This window comes from Mus caroli, chromosome 17, assembly GCF_900094665.2.
Source record: "Mus caroli chromosome 17, CAROLI_EIJ_v1.1, whole genome shotgun sequence".
Classification (NCBI taxonomy): Eukaryota; Metazoa; Chordata; class Mammalia; order Rodentia; family Muridae; genus Mus; species Mus caroli.
The window spans coordinates 4319196-4325310 of NC_034586.1; positions in this window are offsets into that span (position 1 = coordinate 4319196).

The window sequence follows — 6115 nt, forward strand, 5'->3', positions numbered from 1 at the left end:
AGGAGAAGGAGGAGAGGGAGGGGGAGGGGGAAGAGGAGGAAGAGAGAAAGGTCGTTTGTGGAGGAGTGTGTATATTGCACATGCCCGTGTGTAGGAATGAGGCTATAGAAAAGTCACCTTATCCAAGGGGCTCTGTGTAACTGTGTACTGTGCTCTGAAGGACATTTTGAGAGCCAGAGCAGAAGTCCAAAAGTAAACGGGGAAACTCTCTCCAGTGTCCACATGCCTACGCCACTCTCACCTTGTTGCCTCAGCACTGACTTTCAAGTGGAAACTCAGAGTGAGTTGGGACTATTGAGTCCTCTCCTCCCCTTCCTACACAGTCTCCTTAGTCTCTGCTTACATACCCACATAGCACACACTTGCTGGATCATTTATCAAGCTTTATGGAATTGGGGCCACTTGACTGTAGCAGCTCCCCATTCTGGGATGCGTGAATCACTCCCCTAGAGTTCCCTGTCAGAGTTCCCTGTCATCAAGTTTGAAGGGGTCTTTGGCATAGCCCTTTGTCCTTAAGTTACTCATCCCCAGGATCCATGTCACATGTAACAGTGATTCTCCTGTGTCCACAATGGGAAATCCTTATTTTAAGAAGAATTTGAGCAGAGAGGTGCACACCTCCATGCCAAGCCTTTTCTGGAATGCTGCTCTGCAGTTATGCTTGTACAGTGAGTGCTTTACTGACTGAGCATCTCCCCAGCCCAGCATCTCCCCAGCCCATATCCTTTCCTACAGCACCCTTTCATTTCCAAGCAATGCCTCCTGCAGAAGAGAAGCCAGAATCTCCAACTTGGTACACATCAGTCTAAATCAAGACACCATATCTGCCCCCCACCCATGCAACTGAATGTTGAGGTCTTCTCTTGGAAGAGTGAAGGAGACTGTAGGGAAATACCTGGTGAACCTCCACACAATGGAGCAGACACCTTCCATTCTGCTGGAAGCTCATGCTACAGCCAGACTGGTTTCCAGCACAGCAAACTATTAAAGCAAAGACATCTTACTGCAGCCTCCATCCCAGAACCAGCTGTTACAGGATGATGTCATAGTGTACAAATCAACAGTGGCCACTTGGACACTGTTTGTAAATGCTTGCTTTTAAAAAGATAGTCATTTCTGGGCTGGTGGAATTCTGCCATTTTTCTCAGCCTCACGGATGTGGTTGGTTGCAGCACAAGCAGGTCATGTCCTTTTCGTTCTAAAAAAAAAAAAAAGTGTGGAGGGGGAATCTCTGTTTCTCCAGAGGGAAGATACACGTTACACAGAGTCACAGCCCAGTCTTTGCCTTCGTTGGGTTTGAGTGGATGAACACACAATGTCCATTTAATTCACTTGCTATTCAGTTTTGGATGCTTATCGGATTATTGGGTCAAGTGTTTTCCAACATAGCTCAACAATCTCGAGATTTTAATAAGCAAGAACCCTTGAGGTTCTTTTCCCAGATAGATATTTAGGTTACCATGGTTCATACCCTGTCATTTGATAGGAACTTGGAAGATCTGTCCTGGGTTACTAGTCACGTTGTTCTCTGTTAAGAAAAAGTAGATTTGCTTTTAATCCCAGCACTCGGGAGGCAGAGGCAGGCGGATTTCTGAGTTCGAGGCCAGCCTGGTCTACAAAGTGAGTTCCAGGACAGCCAGGGCTACACAGAGAAACCCTGTCTCGAAAAACCAACCCCCCCCCCAAAGGTAGATTTTCCTTCCACAAAATGTAATGGTAAATATTTGCTCCAGTTACTGAGCAAAGTATGGGGGAGAAAGACTCAGAGTTACATATAAACACAATGGCATGGGACTGATAACGCGTGTCCTTCAAAACTGGCACTTTAGTCTTCTGGAAACCCAGGCAAGATGTAATGGAAAGGCATTTTTGTAAATGGCAGACACTGAACCAAAGCTCCCAATCTCTTCCTTTCATTTCAAGTGTGTCATATTTTCCTGCATGTAGATTAATGAAATAGGAGGGGCCACACACGTGGCAGCATGGGCTTGAAATGGAAATGAACCCTACAACAAGAAGAGAAAGGGATAAAAAAAATGCAAGGCAAAGATGCACAGCCAAGGCCAAAGTTGAATCCAGAGAAGGCTATGGACCAGATGGAACCTGCTAAGATTAGTGAGTAAAACCAGAAGATTGACACCAAGTCACAGTGATAAAGTCACATTGAAAATGGGTAAAATCTCACAGCTGGGAGAGACTGAAAAGGCAAGGAAGACCACAGACCAGTGCACCAGGATAACAGCAGAGAAACTCTCAGGGCCTCTGTCAAAGTTAGGAGAAAGCTTATGCCACATATAGCGATAAGCAAAATGTATGCATGTGTTGATGTTTCTGAAAATGCAAGAAAATACTGATGGGTCAGACATGGTGTGAGAATGTGCCCCAAAGGTTTACGGTGGAAGCTTGACTCCCAGTGGGACAATGTTTTCTCCCTCTTCCTCTTCCTCCTGTCCCCCTCCCCTCTTCTTCCTCCCCTTCTCCTCCTCCTCTTCTCCCTCCTCCTCCTTTTTGTCCTCCTCCTCCACTCCTCCCCTTCCTCCTCCCCTTCTTCTTTTCTTCCCCCTTGTCCCCTCTTTCTCTTCCTCCCCTCCTTCTCCTCCTTCTTGTCCTCCTTCTCCCCCTCTTTAAGACAAAATCCTGCCTCCAATTGTACCACCACTGGGTATCCCAGCCCCTAAGAAATATTAAAAAAAAAAAAAAAACAAAAACGTGTACATTACAGAAAGTTGAGAAAACACCAAAACTACAAAAGAGAAAATAAAAAATGATCCTTCTCTATAGTTTTAAGCCTATTTCTTTTTTAACCATTTGGATGAAATTGCTTCTAAAATGCCGTTTGTTTCTTGCTCTCTTGGAGTTCTTTGAATGCATCCAGACCTGATGGCATGCCCATTTTCTTTCTTAAACAGATGTTACTATATTGTGCTTTGAGATAGGAGAGCTGATGGAGACAGATCAGACAGAGAGGGTACGGGATGTTGCCCCTACTGAGTGTCTCTGGGCTGTAAGTGTTGAGTTCACGTCTGGTTTGTCTTTTGACAGATGCTTGTGAAACCACTCTTACTGGGGACGCTTGTCTTGGATTCTCCTTTTGCCTCTGCCAAAACATCTAATTAGCCGTCATTCTTCTTCCTCAACTCTCTTTCCTATCTATCCAGTCCTCTTCATGGCCCACTCTGGCCTGGATCCAGGCGCCTTGCTGGCAAATCCTAAGTGTCTGCTCTCCCTGGAGCCTTGGCCCAGCTTTGCATGCAGGAACCAGCTTTGACATTGTGAGCTTTTGGCCTCTCCTTCCCCTATGCAGGGAGCTTTGATCACACTGTGCTATCATTGCTTGCTCATTTATTTCCTGTCTTTGTCTCCAGTAGAGACAAAACCCATACATAAATTGTTCATCTTGTGTCAGTGACCAGTGTGATGCAGTTATTATTTAATAGCAGAGGTCAACATAACTCAACCCTGACCTGTGGTTGTGGTGTAGTGTTACAAAGCATTGCACACATAGCACAGTTCTGGTCCAGCATTATGCTGTGCTGGGATGTCACTGGTTCTGGTGATTGTAAGACGTGGGAGCTGGGACTCTGCTTCACTCCCCTCAGCATCCCTGAGGCTGATGTATAGTCACTGCACATCTAGTTTTGGGTGCTTGCCACCTTTCTGAGAACAGGAGGGAACTTAGAAAACAGCCAAGCAAGATACAACCACAGGTTTCCTCAGACCCTTCTTACCAATGTACACAGGCAAGGAAACATTGCCCTCACTGGTGGTAAAGTTCTAAGATGGGAATATATGCAGAAACCCTTCAGGAGGGGCTGGGATTGTGGCTTGTCCAGCACATACCAATCCTTGGGGCTCATAAATCAAGTGTGGAGGCACAGGGTTGCAATCCCAGCACTAGGGATGTGGAAGAGTTCACAGCCAGCCTCGGCTACATAGTGAGCTCTAGGCTAGCCTGGGCTTCAAAAGCAAAACAAAACAAAACAAACCTCCCAGGACACCTGGTGAAGTTGGATCCTGGGAAGAGAGTTCTGGGTGTCAGCGACACATAACTGGGACCTGGTGTTGAACACCCACTGCTTTTTAGGAGCTTCTGGGAACAGGGTCCTAAGATTACTTAAAGCCCCTGAACAACCAGTTTCCATAGCCCAGCTGTGTTCACTTAGAAGGTCAGTGGCCTCACCCTGCACATCACTCAGAGCCACCCTGCAGGCTCACACGTCACTCACAGCAGTGTCTTCCAAGCATGCATGTCCCTCGCAGCAGAGTCCTCAGATTCTGGGTCAGAGGTTGTGAATTTCTTGATGAGGGACCAGAGGGAGCTTGGTCGGTGTCCCGGAGAAAAGCCACGGATTATCTGGGGCAGGTGGGAATGGGGCGAGAGGAGAGGTGGCCAGGACAGGGCAGCTGGGACCAGCAGCAGACATGTCAGCCTTTTGAGGCCCAGGGCTTGCAGGAGGGTGTGCTGGGGAGAAAGGCCCTCTGGCGAATGATTTGTCATGAACCAGACAAGCCAGGGGAAGGGTACAATGAGGGGATATGGCTACCAAGCTGGGCTAAAGGCTACCTCAGCTGGAGTGACAGTGGTCATGGGCTTGATCTTACTGTCCATCCTCCTGCCTCAAGGGAATATGGCAGAGACATCTGAAGATCCAGATGAGCTCAAGATCCTTTAGTCTACTGATCTCAGTGGAGGGAAGCTGTCAGAGGTCAGTGGAAGTCTCCCTGGCTGACCCAAGTTGTTTCAAAGTCTTTGAGGATCAAGGGGGTCTTTGCTCAGACGTACCAATTGAGCAAAGGGAAACAGGTTTGAATAAGTTATCATTGTCACTGAGGTGTGTGGTGGGTCAATTGTGTCTTGCTTACAATATTGGCATTGGACTTAGGGAAACCCACATTGCCAGCCTGGACGTCATTGTTCCTGGGATCAATGTTATGCAAAGTCAGTGGGGGAGACAGCATCTCCTAGTCGGACAACCACATGATAGTTCTCTTTCCACCTCCAGGAGACACCTGGATTCACTCCAGAATCAGTTTCTCTTGTGTGTCTGGTAATGACATCACCCAACCTGATGTGTTCTGTAAGGGGGTCCTTTACATGCATGTAAAGATGAGTTCTGCTTTTGTGACAATTTAAGTACTTTAGAAACATGAAGGAGATGTAAATCAAATAGAAGCGTGTAGTTAAATAAGGACACATAAGATCCAAGCTCTCTCTAGGCTCTTCTCTCATGGTGGACATGACTGGCTGCTAAGTGCTTTGTACTCCAGACATGGGCTGTGACCTAGAATGCTGAACTCAAGGAGGACCTTTCTCCTGGAAGTTGTCATTTGTCACACATTTTATCACAGCAGTAGAAATGAAACCAGGGCACACATGAACACACAGAATACAATTGTTACAAAGATAGAGAGAGTCTTGCCTTGCCTTCTCCACGGACCACCATGTAAGCAAGCATTTTTGATTTCCACATTGCTTGTCTAATACTTTCCCTGTCCTTTGTACTGGAACTTTCTCAACAGAGCATCTATTGGCCTTTCTCTTGCCCGGTTGAACTGTTAGGTGGTGGTGCCATGGCTTACGTTAAGCATTCTTCGTGTATGTAAACTTGAGTCATTTCTTACTTTTGCCATCACCATAAATGATGTGAAAATACTTCTCAAATGCCTCTCTGTGCAGAGCTTTGTTTATCAAAGACAGAGGACTATGATGTCAGACACATTTGTGATATGGAATGACAACTGTGCCCCTAAAAGAATGTACCATTGGTGACTGCCTATACTCAAAATTACTAACATTACTTTATTCATTTGATCAGTAAAAAACTGTCATTTCAGTTTTAATTTGTATTTCTTCAAATTGAAGGTGTACATTTTGTAATTGGATGTTTCTATGTAATCATTTTTGTGATTAAATGTTTTAGAAGTTATTTGATGTTCATGGGTATTTTGCTTCCATTTCTATGCATAAAGTGCTTGCCTGATGCCTGTGGAGGCCAGAAGAGGGCATTGGATTAGCAGGGACTGCAGTTAGAGATGGTTGTAAGTTGCCACAGGTTTGTGTGTGTGTGTGTGTGTGTGTGTGTGTGTGTGTGTGTGTGTGTGTGTGTGTGTGTGT